This window comes from Panthera pardus, unplaced genomic scaffold (assembly GCF_024362965.1).
Source record: "Panthera pardus isolate Hobbes unplaced genomic scaffold, ASM2436296v1 HiC_scaffold_2, whole genome shotgun sequence".
NCBI lineage: Eukaryota > Metazoa > Chordata > Mammalia > Carnivora > Felidae > Panthera > Panthera pardus.
Genome location: NW_026526765.1, coordinates 15,997,630 through 16,013,590, shown reverse-complemented (window position 1 = coordinate 16,013,590; position 15,961 = coordinate 15,997,630). Strand labels below are relative to the sequence as shown.

Here is a 15,961-nt window from a genome sequence, read left to right as displayed (position 1 = left end):
GAGACACTTTAATATGTTTGGTGTTTTTAGAGGTTTATTTCTTCATTCGCCATTTGTTTCCATTTGTCCATAGGAAAACATAACCCAGAAAGAACATTGCAAGTCTATACTTTGTACAGTTGTCTCCTTTCTTTATATTCTTACCACCATTTTTTGGCTCATTTTGGATCAGCACTCCCATCACGTATTCAAAGTAGAAAGGAGAATCCCCTCTTACATCAAACCATTTGACATCTGTAAAAATTTAAATAGAATAACAGGTCCGCCACGATAGACCAAAAACTTTATTTACATGGTGCTTTTGAGATCTCTTTCTACTTTCTCAAGAAATGGTCTAATTTTGATTAGGCAATTCTAAAAAAAAATAAATGTCTCGCCTCATTTATTTAATTATATAATTTTTAAATTAGATATTTACTCTATTTTTTGTAGTGGTTTTGTTTTGTGCTTTGTTTTGTTTTTCAGGACATAGAAAGCACAGCTATTAATGCACTCCTGAACATACAAATGCAACCTCTCCATTCATCTGTGTCTCTGAGTCTTGATACATTGGGGCAAGACCCAAAGCACACATCATGATGGATTATGTTTACTAATGCACAGATAAATTATTGTGCCCTATGTTGCCTGAATTTTCCCCAAGATTCTGTGTAAGATAATGGAGATTTAAAACCTTGTTTCTCCTATAGGAAATAATGAACTGTGATAACATAGTGTAATAAAATCTAATCAGCAAACGCTAAGTCATTGTTTAAAGATAAACGTGGATTCAGCTATCTGAGAGTGTATCGACTTTCAATAGTTGAATTGTCATATTAAAAGTTACTCATTTTCTGAAGTTGTTCCATTTAAACATCAGAAATCAAGAGTGACACTGACATATATTGGCTGTATATTTGCATCCTTGTACACATGAAAGTTTTCCTCAGTGTATAAAATTCTCTGCATTTGATGGATGCTGCTAGAATGTTAATTCAAACATCATTTTAGAGACATATAATACTACTTTCCTATAGAATTATGAGCTCCTGAAGACAGGATTTCTCTTTCTTCCATATCTCACTTCTTTCCTTCAGCTGCCCAAGAATTAATAGCTATTAGTACTTGCCCACTGTAGAGGCTTAATTCAATGTTATTTTGAGTTATATCAAGGCGCTAAATATTAAAAATGGAATTTGGGGCCACATTATATAATGCTTTATGGTTTAGCATGTGTTTTTAGACTATCAACTTGTATACTTTTTTAGGCATTGAGGAAATGTGACCATAAATAATGTAGTGTGTTCTTCCTTTAAAGACCTTGCGATAAGTTCTTGCCTGAATATGGTGTCTATTAATGCACATCTGCATCCATTAACTCTTGTTGACCCATGAGAGATAAACTGAATGAATATCACTTGCTGCCTTTATGTAGAAGTTGCACCTCAGAGAGCTGAAACAACATTTTCCAAGTCTTGGGCCCATTAAGTGGGGACTCAAGAATGTGAAAGCAACCTTTTAAAATCTCACCCTAAAGTCGCTTCTATTCTTCTAGACTGTTTCAGTTTGGATGCTGAGCTCTCCAGTTGCTTAACGTAGTTTAAATCTTCAGGATCATGATTCTAGAAGAAGATGAAAATATGATTTTTAAGTCCTCCAAGCCAGGAAAAAAAAGAAAGGGGGAGGGAGGGAGGGAGAGGGAGAGAGAGGGGGAGGGAAGGGAGAGGAGTACAGGAAAATGGGAGGAAAAAAGCCCAGAATATATTTGACACAAAAGAGTGATCATTAAAGTTTATAGAAAAGTGGATTCCAAACACTGTATATAAATTTTTTTTAATCCAAAATTTGTGAACTCTTAAAAGGAAGTAATTTTTAGAAATCACCACGAATCGGTTGTATCAAACTGGAAAAAAAAAATCGGTTGTATCAAACTGTATCATGGAACTAATAAAATGAACTTGAAATGTAGACATGATATATGTTTATTTTAGTAAAGAAGTTGACAGATTTTCTCCAAATAATTTGGGGACAATCTAAGAAAGAACGGATTGCACTAATCATTAATTTATACTACTTTAATAGAATTTTTGTAGAAGACTGCTTATAGGAACAGTGCCATTTTGATTAACATGTGCATGTTGCACAGCTCTATACTTGGCATTGGCTGTGAAAAACAGAATTCTTAGCAGAGAATTCTGTTGAAACCATGTATATAAAATATCCAAGTTAACAAAAGTTGCTAGGTTTATCTTATATTTTGGATGACAAGATAAAAAAATTTAAATGCCCTTCACAGACTGGAATGATTGCAATAAGTTAACAAAAATAAAATTGCATAAGAATAAATGTGAAATCCTGATTTAAAAAATATTGGGTGTCTTCTAAGTTTCAGGCACTATTACAAGGACTTGGACTACATCAGTGACATATAGTGACAGCTATCTTTGCATTAAAGAGTCATGGATCTTATAGTCTACTTGGGACACACAGTAAATAATAGGTATAGCATATAGTATTTTCAAGGTGATAGGTATGTACATAGGGAAAATTTAATAAAGAACAAGGGGATGGGAATTGGCCTGAGAGACTATGGAGCTGTGAGCTGCAGTATTAAGTACCTGGGGCAAGAGGTGTCTCATGAAAAGGTAAGAATTGAGCAAGAACTGGAATGAGAGGAAGGAATAACCTATGCAGATATCCGAAGGGAATATTTTCCAGCAGAGGGATAGCTAGAGCTAGGCTAAGGGAAGGGATGCAAGGCTGGTACATTTCAGCACGTGGAAGGAGGCATGTATGATGGGTGTGGAGTACATGAGGGGGATCATAGTAAGACAGGAGGTCAGCTCCTGGAGCGCCCTGTGGACCTGCATAAAGGACTTTTGGCTTTTGATGGCTTTCCACTGAGGAATGATATAATCTGACTGATGGTTAAAAAGGGCCCCTGTTACTGCTGTGTTAAGATTAGATAGCAGAAGGGGACACAACAGAAGCAGGAAAATTCCTTAGGAAGCCACTGTGGGGTGTGAATGAGAGATCAGAGGTGAGGCTCCCTCCAATAATTTTGGCCTGAAGCATTTAACGTGAATGCATCCACAGTCATTGAGAAGTTTAAAATAAGGAAGTGAGTAATTTGTGGAGTAAAATCAAGCAGTGGTATGACTTGTAAGTTTCATGAAAGTCAAAAACAAAAGTTCTGTTAATGGATGTAAGAGAGGATAGATTATTTATGGCATCCTACCTAAAATCTGGACATGGGACCAAGCACTTAATAAATAGTAAATATCTCCTCTGAAAAAAATATATCCAATGAAGAAGTTAAGAGAAAATTCTTTAAAGAAAACTGAAAGATATCTGAAAACTGATACACACACAAACATACACAAATACAGACACATATGTATATATTCATATATATGTAAATATAAATATTAAATGGTTCATGTAGTAGTCAGGCTGTCTTAATACAGTTGAAATGTTAATATTTCAGTTTCTTTAAAACAGTAATATATTTTCTCAAGTGAAGAATTGTACAAAAAGCAGATATGAGACATATATGAATAGTGCAGTCCCAAGAGGAAGGTCCCAGGCTGCTTTGGGAAACAGTGAAAATTTGAAGTGACCATCAAATCTTAAACATCCCTCTCAGGTATGTTACACAGAGGATAATTTGAGAATTAGTACTAGTTTTTGAGGTTGCTTCCCTCACTGGTATTCAGCGATTTGCATCTTCTACGACTGTAGGAATTTGGAAAATAATCATGGTCAGTCTTTCTCAAAGTTTAATTATGTGCGGCCCTCACAGACCGGCCTTGATTCCCCTGCCACCAATGACACCACTTAACATCTGCTGAGGTCAAAGGCTGAGACCCTCCACACTCTCATCATGCATTTCACTGCATCATGACGTGCGAGCATTCTCTTCGCCCGTTTTCCCAGGAAACAACCCACGGATTACAAAAAGGCCAAACATTTCCAACTCCAGTTGTGAAAATTGGAACCCCCTTTGAAAATTGCAGGATTTACCATTTGAGAGTTCTAAGAACAAAGTTTGGCGAACAAAAAAAAGGCAGGAAATGAAGACAATATTTTGGGCAGTTGGAACTTCAGAAAAGGTCAAATTTAATTGATAGAAAGAGAAGAGGGCAGCTGAAGCAGGTTGTGGGTGCAGACACGTGAGAGCGGAGTGGTCTTAGGGCTCACACCTGGTAAGGGGAAGAATTTAAAATGCTAATTAAGGAGGAAGGTCCAGGAAAATGACACCACTGAGAAATGAACTGGGGAAGACCATGGAAGATACAGTACTTTTTAAAAGAAAATTAATAAAGGAGACTCTAAAGGGACTAGGAAATCAAAAGCAGCCTCAGGCAAAAATGCTAATTTTTATTTTTTTCTTAAAAGCAAGCAATATGTAATAATGCAACATCAAAGTTGCCCTTACCACTGATTTTCTAAGAGGGTGTTTACTGCCCTTTCTAACACAGATGCTTCTTTTCTTATGGGCTTCTGTGACATAGGTCATAGAAGTAATTTTCATTAGTCCCTGCAGGTAGGAAAAAAGAAGTAAGAGAGTAGTAGGTGGGAACCAATTTCAACAGTATGACCATGAAAAAAATTGAGTGACCATCTACTCCTATAATATTCATATTTGACAGAAAATGTGGTTGTTTTTGTGTATTTCTTTCCAGATGTATTGATTCTCGTTATTAGGAAACATTGACTTGAAGTTGTGTTTTGTTTCTTGTAGCAAAATGTGATTCTTGAACCCTGTCCTCAAATAAGCATATTTTTTTTTTAAATTTTTTTTTTCAACGTTTATTTATTTTTGGGACAGAGAGAGACAGAGGATGAGTGGGGGAGGGGCAGAGAGAGAGGGAGACACAGAATCGGAAACAGGCTCCAGGCTCCGAGCCATCAGCCCAGAGCCTGACGCGGGGCTCGAACTCACGGACCGCGAGATCGTGACCTGGCTGAAGTCGGGCGCTTAACCGACTGCGCCACCCAGGCGCCCCAAATAAGCATAATTTTTAAATTGCTTTTATTATTTCTGACATTCTTCTCTATCTCACTAGCTATCCATTTGTATTTTTATCTACTTTTGCCAACAACGAAAACACACACACACACACACACACACACACACACACGCACAAAGTATTTAGTAGTGTGTGCATATATTTGGATGGATGGATGTACCCAAATATGAAAATATGTAAACATTACATTACCTCACCTATTAATGTCATGCTAATTGCATTTTCCTACAAGGAGTGTAGGGGTCACTTACTAAGTATACAGGCACACACTCCTAACTTTCTTGTTATCTTTATCTTTTTGCACTGCCATTCACTGATTCTGATTCTCTAATTTCAGACCTCTCATTCTGATTCTCTAATTTTCAGCTTGTGACCATGATAGAAAGTCTAGGAAAAGTCAAGGTCACTGAAGATCCAGAACCCTGGGAACTTGTTAACACTGGCCAATAAAAATCTCTTTGTAATTCTTTTCTATTGCAAATCAAATCTCTCCTTCTTGCTTCTCAAGAACATAATAACTATTTCAGCAGATACATTTATTTGTATTTTTACTCCTTCTAAAATCAGAAATTTCATAAGAAACTTGGGACGGCCATTATAGTTTCTTTATCTTTTCACTTAAATTATTCATATTTTAAAATATCCTTGTAATAGTGACTAATATAACGAGCATGTAATTCTTGTACAAAATACAAAAGGATCTTGTGCATACACACAATACATCAATTTCTGCTTTTAAAAAATCAGTACCTCTTTTCTGTCATTTTTCTTTATTCCTTCTTTCTTTCCACTGTGATGGGCAAAAGGGATTGATTTTCTTTAAATTACTCATATTCTTCCTGCCACTTTCCTGACCAAATGCTTCAAAGGCTCTTCACTATATCTAAGAAATGTCTGAAATCCTTTGGCTGGCATTCAAGCTCTGTGAAAGGCATCAGACCCAGCTAATTCCTCAGGCTCAGGGTCCAATCTTCCCCTTAAAGTATCCTCATGGCCCACTGTCTTCTCACTTCTGCTCTCATAACACTGAGCACTTTCAGCCTTCCTTCTTGCCTACTGCATTTCACGTGATCCCATTAATTCTACAGACTGAGCTCAGACACATCTCTTGTATGCAGTTTTTCGTCATTCTTTGGTGCTTCGTTATCTTTCCCATAGCATCTGCTGTCTGTAAATTCAGAACACAGAAGAAGCATTAGCAAGATAATTCACCTCTTCTTTCTTCCCTTACAAATGGCATAATATTTCCAGGGGTGAGGGGGAGAGCTGAAAATAGAGAAACTGTGAGACGATCTCTAAAATTTGTTTCAGTCAGAAAATACTTTGAGTTTATTCTCTAAGTTTGAGGCTATTCCCAGCCCACTCCAGTCTAGCATCTGGCCTCATCCCTACACTGCCGTGATTCTGTTTAAGGTGACCATGTCCTCCAGGTGACTAAATCCATGGTACTTTTCAGTTTGCAGCCCCCTTAATCTGTTAGAGTCTCACACACTGGTGTATCTGTCTGCCTTCTTCCAGAAAACTTCATGTGAAGTCAACGAACGTGCCCCCTCCTTTGCACCTTCCTCTGTGGCTGCTCCGTTTCAATCAGCTTTGCTCTCAGAGAGCTTTTAAATGTTGTGGATCCTTAACAACCAGAGGATCCTGGGTCTCTTGTTTTCTTACTCCCTGCTCTCTTCCTGAAAAGTCTCACACATGCCTTTAATCATGACCTAGAATCGATGAGTCCTAAAGCATATGTCTAACCCAGACCCCTTCTCTGGATTGCAGAGCCTTAAATCTAGCAGCTCAGGCTGACCCCACTACTTAGAATCTCAAAGGCAGCTCAAGTTCCACCACATCTGGAATGTGGTTCCCCCCCAGCGCCCACCAACCTAAATATATAGGCTCTTCCGTGGTTCCTTTTGTCTAAGACATCTATTACTCTGGCAAGTGCTCTAAAAATAAACGCTTGGCAATTCACTCCCTCCTCTTACGTTTGGTTCATCTCCTCTATGGGTGTTGTTTTTGCTTGGATCACTACAACAAACTACTATAGACCAAGTAGCATACAGAACGTTTACTTCTCAAGGTCCTGGACACTGGGAAGTTCATGGAGGTGCCAGCAGATTTACTTCTGTTGAGAGACCTCTTTCTGGCTTGCCAACAGCTGCCTCCTTGCTGTCCTCAGGTGGCATGGAAAAAGTGAACCCTGGTGTCTTCTTCTCTCATAAAGGACACAGTCTCATCATGGTGGCCCCATCCTCATGATCTCACCTAAACCTCATTACCTCCCCAAAGTCCTTCTCCCAAACATTATCATATTAGGGGTGAGGTCTTTAACCTATGGATTTTGAAGGTACATTCAGTCCCTAACAGGTGTTATCTCCTAATGACCTCTGGAATCTGTTTTCTTCTCTGTATCTTCCAGCAGTACGCTCTTTCAAAGCACCATCTTTTTTATTTTGGACTCATACCCCCCTCCCGATTTCTTGTTACACTAAGAGAATGAAGAAATTTTTAATAAGAATATGCATAGAATTGTCACTGAGAATTGTCACTGTTTGGGGCTAAGAAGATAATCTAAAAGATGGGGTGGAGCTGGCACCCAGTAGGGCTCCAGCTCCTGTCCCTGGCTGACTTCCCCTCCCCCACCTCTTGCTCTTTCAAGAGTCAGCCACAATAGCTTTCCTTCAGTTGCTTAACGCTTACAGGAGTTTGATAATGTTCTACCTCTACCTGGCATGTTCTGTTTCCAGTCTGTTTACCTGGCAGGTATCTACTTGTTTTTATCACATCAGCTGAGATGTCACATCTGAATGAATGCTGTCCCCAGACCAGAGTAAATCGTCCTTCCTGTATTTCCACTGTACATTTTTCCTCCGGAATTTAGAATATTTTAGACAACAATTTGATGATTATTGGGTTGATATCGGTCTATACCCCACTGCCCAGACTGTCAGATCCAAAAGAGCAGGGTCTTGGCACATGTTCAGTCTCCAAGTCTAGAACCCACCATGTAACTTACTCAAATACTTTTGAATAGATCATTATATCATGTGCTGCCTTCAGACATGTTTACATCCTTATTTGACTTTTGTAGTGCAATATATTCTTAGAGTGCTTATGTTGACTCGGAGTTTCTTTGCCATCATGTCTATAAAGCTTATTAATTATTAACGTAAGTAAAGAGTATTGATTGCCTAGAAATATCTCTGACCATATCCATTTGTGTATCCATAATAAGTGAACTTACATACGACGGTGCAGCTGTGATAGTCGAATTCTGAAGATAGAAAAAGCAAATAAATTCCCACAACATCAGTTCATAATACAGAGCTTAATGGAGCACAGGCCACTGTTGCTGCTTCCTTAAGGAAAATGTGTTTGTTTTCACTTTGGGGTAATCTAAACCTGGATAGAGTCCTTTTTATTCAGGTAGCTGAGACACTTTAAAAAGAATGATTGTGGTGTTGCTAACTAATTTGGGTTCCGGTTCACTAGGATGTATTTCATAGTATATTGTATTTCCTCAATAAATGTAAATAACACCAATTTGCAAGCAGTACTTTTTATATTTCCCCCTTATCACATCCCATTTTGACCGCAGTTATTGAGCAACAGAGGGACTGATTTATTTCCTGAGAAGAAATAAACCATCCACGTTCTGAAGGTCAACTGATACATTAGCAGAAGAGAAAATCTATTTCATGGACCCCTAAAGGTGGTTGACCACAGCAAAAAAGAACTCAGACTGCACGGAAGTCACTGGTCATGTATACAAGAGAAAAGGCAAATGGCATATGATTTTGGCACATATGAAATGGCACATATTTTAAGTTCTATAATATAGTAATTGCCTGTGAAAGAAAAACAGAAGAGGGTACAAGGCATCCTCACACCATGCATATTTTTTTGGGCTATTGAATCTATTGTGTATTTATTGTCACATAATATTGGGTGGGAGGATATATGCATCTGCTATCAGTTTGTAAAGATAGATGATAGTTGGAAATGATATTCTTGCTGTTACGATGACCATTTCAGTGAAGGCAAATTTAAAATAGGCACCAAATAGGTTTACGTTTGTTTCTGATTAGTATCCTTTTTTGCAAACCTGGAGTAAATGATAATGCAAGAGAATAACTGCACCAACAGACATCAACACTTGTGTGTTTTTTATTATTTATTTGGTTATTATTTTATTTTTTTTTTGCTCTTTGATGTGTTGGATATCTTTGGCATAAGATTTCTAATGCAATAATGATAAAATGTAACATTGAGGCACCTGGGCGACTCAGTTGGTTAAGCGTCTGACTTTGGCCTAGGTCATGATCTCACAGTTCAGGAATTGGAGCCCCACAACAGGTTCTGCACTCTCACCTTGGAGCCTGCTTCGGATCCTCTGTCTCCCTCTCTCTCTGCCCCTTTTCGGCTCTCACTTGCTCTCTCTCTCTCTCTCTCTCTCTCTCTCTCAAAAATAAATAAACACTGAAATACAATACATAAAATGAAGTAAAATAAAATAAAAGAGTAACATTTACCAAAGAGTTTTGGTTTAACAAAAATGCAGAAAGCTCTTGCCTTGTTTCATGTACCCTTACAACCACTCTATAGATTTACTATTTAGGCAGCTGAGCTACTTTAAAAAAGATGGTGGAGCTGCTGCTGACTCATTTAGGTTCTAGGTCACTGAGACAGAAAGTAGAAACCACAAATTTCTCTTCTGTGCACGATTATAATTCTCATTTTGTAGTTAACAAAGCTAATGTTTCTGAGGTGAAGAGATATGTCCAACATAGCAGCATGGGCTAATATGAACCCGCGTGTGACCAGCTGACGCCTATGTCTCCACTCTTACCCACCACACTTGTTCCTCTCCCTCTTAGCATAAATATTCAACCTAATAACCGAACATTAAGATTTTTATTGTACTATAGATTTAGGGAAACTACTCTAGCCAGGAGATTTCAATATTAGATTTTTCATTAGTATTCAGGGCTGAGAAAATATAATTAAATTTACCACTGTAAATAATTGTCCTTATACTACTACTTACTTGGAAGAACTGGAAATCTCAGCTCGAATGAAACTAGGTCACACGACTGGCCGCTGGTTACTGCTGTCTTTGGCATGCACAGACAGTGTGCTCTATCAGGAAGAGCTGTCAATAACCTGCAAAGACGTGAATAAATTCCAGATTTCTCTTTAAACATTTCCATATCCTTCAACTGCCACAAGGCAGAGCTCCTAAAATTACACGAGTCCTTGTTACAACAATAAGATTTTACTGTAGACAATATTAATGTTCTTCGTGACTACTTTTTTCTCACTATATAAAAATAATACAGAATTTTCTCCTGATTTCTCCCTGTACATACATAACGTTAGGTTAAGGTTATAAAAGATGTTCTTACTACAGAAAACATTTTTAATTAAAGTTTTTATGTATGTTTAAGAAACATTTTCATTGTCAATATTAGAACTCATCAAAACAATCTTGCTTTGAGTTGTATGAGTATTTGAATTTCATTTCTCATTGAACATTTAGTAGTATTCTATTGGCTTTTTTCCCATTCAAAAAAAAGTAATGAGTGATCAGGTACTTCTGACAGTTTTTATAGTGATAGTAAATAAGCCATGAAACAAGATTTTTGTTTCCTTACCGAAGAAGAGAAGAAGGCAAGGCAATGACTAGTCTTTCATTGTTGCTAGGATACCTCGTTGAAAAATAATAAAAGTAAATTATATATTAGACACTTCTGATGAACTCTTCCTTATCTACAAAGACTATACAGCATGCATATCAAGTCACTATAATTATAAGATATTATCTCATTTTAAGTCAGAAATATAAGGATTGCTCCTAAAGTACTGAATGAGTAGTAGTTGAAAATTTTGGTATTTATGAATTTCAAGAAAGTGTAATAATCTCTGAACTTAGTAGATTTCCTAAGTAAAAAGCCCAGGCTAAGTACAATGATATAATTTTATACCAGTTTATTTTTTTAATATTATTTTTCTAATTTTTTAAGATCGATTAGTTGTGGTCAAGAAATAAAGAATATTATCAGAAACTGTGGAAGTGAAAAAGAACAGTAAAAATATATCATCATCATAATTTCTTTAGCTTTATAAAGTTAAATTATAATACTATATTTCTAACCAGTACAGAATATAGTATTTGTTAATTTACAGAAACGGGTTTAGTAGATAGCATTTGTCAAATAAATATATATAACAGTAGAATTTTAATGGAGATAACTGGATGGACTTGTATTTTTAAGATACTGAAGGGAAGGTGGCCACAAAGACAAACATAAAATAATACATTTTCTTTATTTTTTTTATTTTGAGTTAGTAGACAATTTTGAGCAACCACCATTTTGTGTTTAAATTTCAGGCATCTTATGGTAGACCAAACACTGTTATTTATCATTAATTATTAAACATTGGAAATTTCCTTTACTCACTGATCTTTATTTATTTATAAAGTGATATATCGCCATAATTTGGTTACCAACTACTGACAGTTGGTTTATATGAAAGCTTAGGGAAACAGACAGACTTGGACAGATGATTGTTGTATTTTGATTTCTTGTTGGTTTTGTCATTACGTTGGTCCAATCATGGATATATTTATATTCTCAAACATTCTGTATTTGATAATTGATCTTAGGGGTGCCTGGATGGCTCAATCGGTTAAGCTTCCAACTCTTGGTTTTGGCTCAGGACATGATCTTACGGTTCATGAGTTTGAGCTCTGAATTGGAATCTGCCTTGGGATTCTCTCTCTCTCTGCTCCTTCCACACACACTTTCTCTCTCTCAAAATAAGTGTATAAAATTAAAAAAAATAGATAAATGATCTTAGACTGATGCATCTTTGACCACATTTGCCATTTACATTGTATCCATGCTATTTTGAATAGGTGAGTTGGTACACTTTTCTGAATATGCTTCTCGGAAATTCACAAGTTCGAATAGTACTTCATCACCATCCTGTGTAAAGTCTTGGAATATTGGATACTGTCAGTGGTTCACTTTGATAATATTTGCAATTAAAAGAAGCCTAGGATAAGGGCTTGCAAATCAGTATGCTGCCAAGTAATAGAACATCTCAGTGGTAATAATGTTTAGGTTAATGAGAAATATCTCTAATAAGGACGAACTATTTTATACATTGTCTAGATGTAGATATGTTCAATTTAGAAAAGAACAAAATTTCAGTAGGTACTGTGCATGAAACTTTAAACTTTTTAACGTATATTGCACATTTAAACTTAATATTAAACCAGAAGGATCAAGGGGTAGATTGTTTATTTAACAGTGTTTGTTTGCTTGCTTTGTTTTTTAATGACAGTATGAGAATGATATAAAGCCCACAGATTACTTTTTCCAGTCCTATGAAATCCCTGCTCTCATAGAATTTGTACCAAGTGCTATTAATTATTTTTACATCTGATATCACTAAATATATGAGAACTATTGACATCTGGTTTTCATTTTTCAGACGATTAGCTCTTCATTAATTAATGGATTCTTTCTTCTGCTATCTCTAGGGACTATTACATTGACTATTAATTTCTGAAAACATACATTGTTGAGGAGTATGTTAATGGCTAGAGGAAGGAAATATTTCATTCATGTTTACAGATAAGTGTACTAGCTTCTGAATGTAATTATTTACAAAAAAAATACAAGTGGTATTATTAAGGATACTGAGCCTTGTTGCTTACATCTAGGATTTCCCAACTTGAAAAAGCATTTTAATAATACCAATTGCAGTAAATGCTATATAAGTCTAATTGCTGTTTGTTAGTTTTTCTCTGGATTTTCTGCTACCAGTCATTTTTAATAAGTTTCAAGCCCTGGTCGATTTGAATATAGTTGATTTGTGACCTAAGATTCAACTGGTCTGTACTGACACTTCATATTGCCTTTTGAAAAAACTTTTTTTTTTTTGCATTTATTTATTTGTTCAGAGGGGGAGAGGCAGAGATAGAGAGAATCACAGAACCTGTGGCAGGCTCCAGGCTCTGAGCTGTCAGCACAGAGCCCAACGTGGGGCTCAAACTCACAAACCGTGAGATCATGACCTGAGCCAAAGTCGGGATGCTTACCCAGCTGAGCCACCCAGGTGCCCGTTCACATTGCCTTTTTTAAGATATTAAAAATGTGTATAGAAGCAAAGAAGTAAGCCATTAGTTTTTTTTGCTTACCTATAGCTAGTGTTGACTACTGCTTTTTGATGAAAGATCAGAACAATTTTTGGAAAGTGGCTTTCATACTAAATTGCAAATTATACATATACATAGAAATCACCTAAATTTATAATAAAAGTGCTCTGGTTCTAAATGTATTATAACTCATTCCTTGTCCCATTGCCAGTATTTTTAATGAACTATTCATAAAAATAATGAATTGCAATCGTCCCCAAATGGCAAACAGGTTGTGCTCTACAAGTTCATTTGTAAGCCACTGTTAGAGTTTGGAACATATTTCTCCATAAAACCTGTGTGATGAATGTGGTTAGGACACAAAGCCAACCTGCAAGATTCTACCTAAATCAAAATGTAATTAAAATGTAGCACCAGTATTACCGGAACCTGGCCGTGATTTATCCAGCTGCTTCTTTGGGAAACAGTTCCCGGTTTCTAACTTGGACATTGGAATACTTGAACTTCACCTTTCTTGTCCATATCTCCAAGTGTTCGCAGAATCCTCCCTGCCTTTCTCCAGCCCCACCTTTCAGAAGCTCCCACTTCAATAATATAAATGGAGGTCCTTTATCAGTGTGGAGAAAGATCTCTTGGCCAGAAACCATTTGCAGTTACGAGATCTTTATAAAAACTATGGTATCTCTGGCACTTGGCTTTAAGACTCTATTCTGTATTGTGGTCATCTTGGTATGCGTGCATTTTTCTAGAAAGCGCATCTACAATTGTCATCATATTCTCAGAGGAATTAAAGACCGTCTTTCCCAACAAAACAAAGGTATGGTTTTGTAAATACAGGAGAGTAAACCATATTACGGTTAGCTCATAATCAAATTAACTCTGTGGGTATCAATATATAATGGGAGTGATTGTAAGAGTATACTTCAAGATTATAGATCTAACATTTGTTTTTTTCAGATGAGAAAAGCAAAAGCCAAAAGCAGTACCCATTTAGCCTAGCGTATGCGTTTAGCTAGTTTACAAAACTAAACACAGAGCAATGGTATTGTTTCACGTTACCTGAATACATATGTATAAAAAAGATTTGTTTTCTTTTTTGTTTTTTCTTTCTTCTTCTTTTTTGCCACTGATAACATTTTCCTAAGGTAGTTGCATATACTTGTATCTTATACCCTTAATTGCCTCCCCACGTTCTTGATCCTAACAAGTTTTGACAATTGAGGTCACACATATTAATCTCAGTGCTTTCCTATCTACTATTAAATTGTGTCGTTTATCGGATAAAGACTCTTATAAAATGGGGCAACTTAATTGTATAGCACAAGGGCGCCTGGGGGGCTCAGTTGGTTAAGCGTCCACCTTCGGCTCACGTCATGATCTTTAGGCTTGTGGGTTCAAGTCCCACGTTGGTCTGTGAGCTGACAGCCTGGATTCTCTCTCTCTCTCTCTCTCTCTCTCTCTCTCTCTCTCTGCCCCTCCACTGCTTGCACTCTGTCTCTCAAAAATAAATAAACATTAAAAAGATTAAAAAATATATCATATCGCACAAAAGGAATCCAAGTATGTATTTCAATGATCTTATTCAGCCAGTGACAAAAAAATATACATAGGAAGATTGTACTTTCTGAACAAAAGTCCATTTTGTTGGTGTGCACTTTGAACGGAACTCACCATGTGCTCGGAGGTAATGGGAGGGAGGTGGGGGCAGTTTTTTTCTCTCTTAGAATCAAGCACAATCTTCTTCAGATGTTTGAGTGAGTTCTGAATGCACATTGCAAAATTCTGTTCAGATTGCTTAAAGGTCCACGCTTTCAGGAGGAATCCAAAACAAAAACCCTCTGTTTCCATTGCTGAAAATACTAGCATGAGGGCTTAAGCTCGCCATTACAGCTTTAAAAATGTTCCTAATATGTCATTATTTTGAGTTTTCACTACCAAAATAGCGTTAGGTTGCTTTGTTCATAATAAAACACATAATTTTTTTTCCCCACTTACCTGTTCAAAATCAGTTAGAATCTAGCAGATAACAAAGGTCGCTCTCAGCATTACTTGGGAAGAAAGGGAGAAGAGGGTACTGTTCCTGGTCAGATTAATCACCTACACAATAAAAATGCTAACCCTGGTATTAGAAATTCTGAGGCTAAAAATATTAGGACTTAACACTTTCCCTTTCAATTTTAGACTTAAAATGTCTCATGCTTTATTATGGTATGGAGATGTGTTACATTCTGTGACTAGATTAATAGCTCTTTCTTGGCTTATCTGAGTTTTATACAGGTTGGAAAGATCTATTAAAATTATCCAAGTTAAACCCTGGTTGGGGAAAGCTGTTGTGTAGAGATATAGAGGAGTTATTTTATTTTTTTTATTTCTTTTCTTTTAAAGAGTTTAACATAAAAGACATATTTGAAATAGTACTCAAAATGAAAATGGTAAAATTATAATATGTGCCATGTATCCTATATGACCCTATACGTTTGGTATAGTACCACGTACTTGATAGAGTTAAACATTATTTTTCTATATTTTGCACTTCTCTCTAAAATATAGTTAAGGGGTGCCTGGGTGGCTCAGTCGGTTAAGCGGCCGACTTCGGCTCAGGTCATGATCTCGCGGTCCGTGAGTTCGAGCCCCACGTCAGGCTCTGTGCTGACAGCTTGGAGCCTGTTTCAGATTCTGTGTCTCCCTCTCTCTGACCCTCCCCCGTTCATGCTCTGTCTCTCTCTGTCTCAAAAATAAATAAACATTAAAAAAATAAAATAAAATAAAATATAGTTAAGTAAGACCTGGT

General features: G+C 36.7%; 1 protein-coding gene across 7 annotated transcripts in view; it reads left to right on the top strand.

The window, feature by feature from the left end:
- CDH18 (cadherin 18) overlaps positions 1 to 15,961 on the top strand; it is a 992,712-nt gene that overhangs the window by 574,410 nt on the left and 402,341 nt on the right. The gene's annotated exons all lie outside the window — the stretch shown is intronic.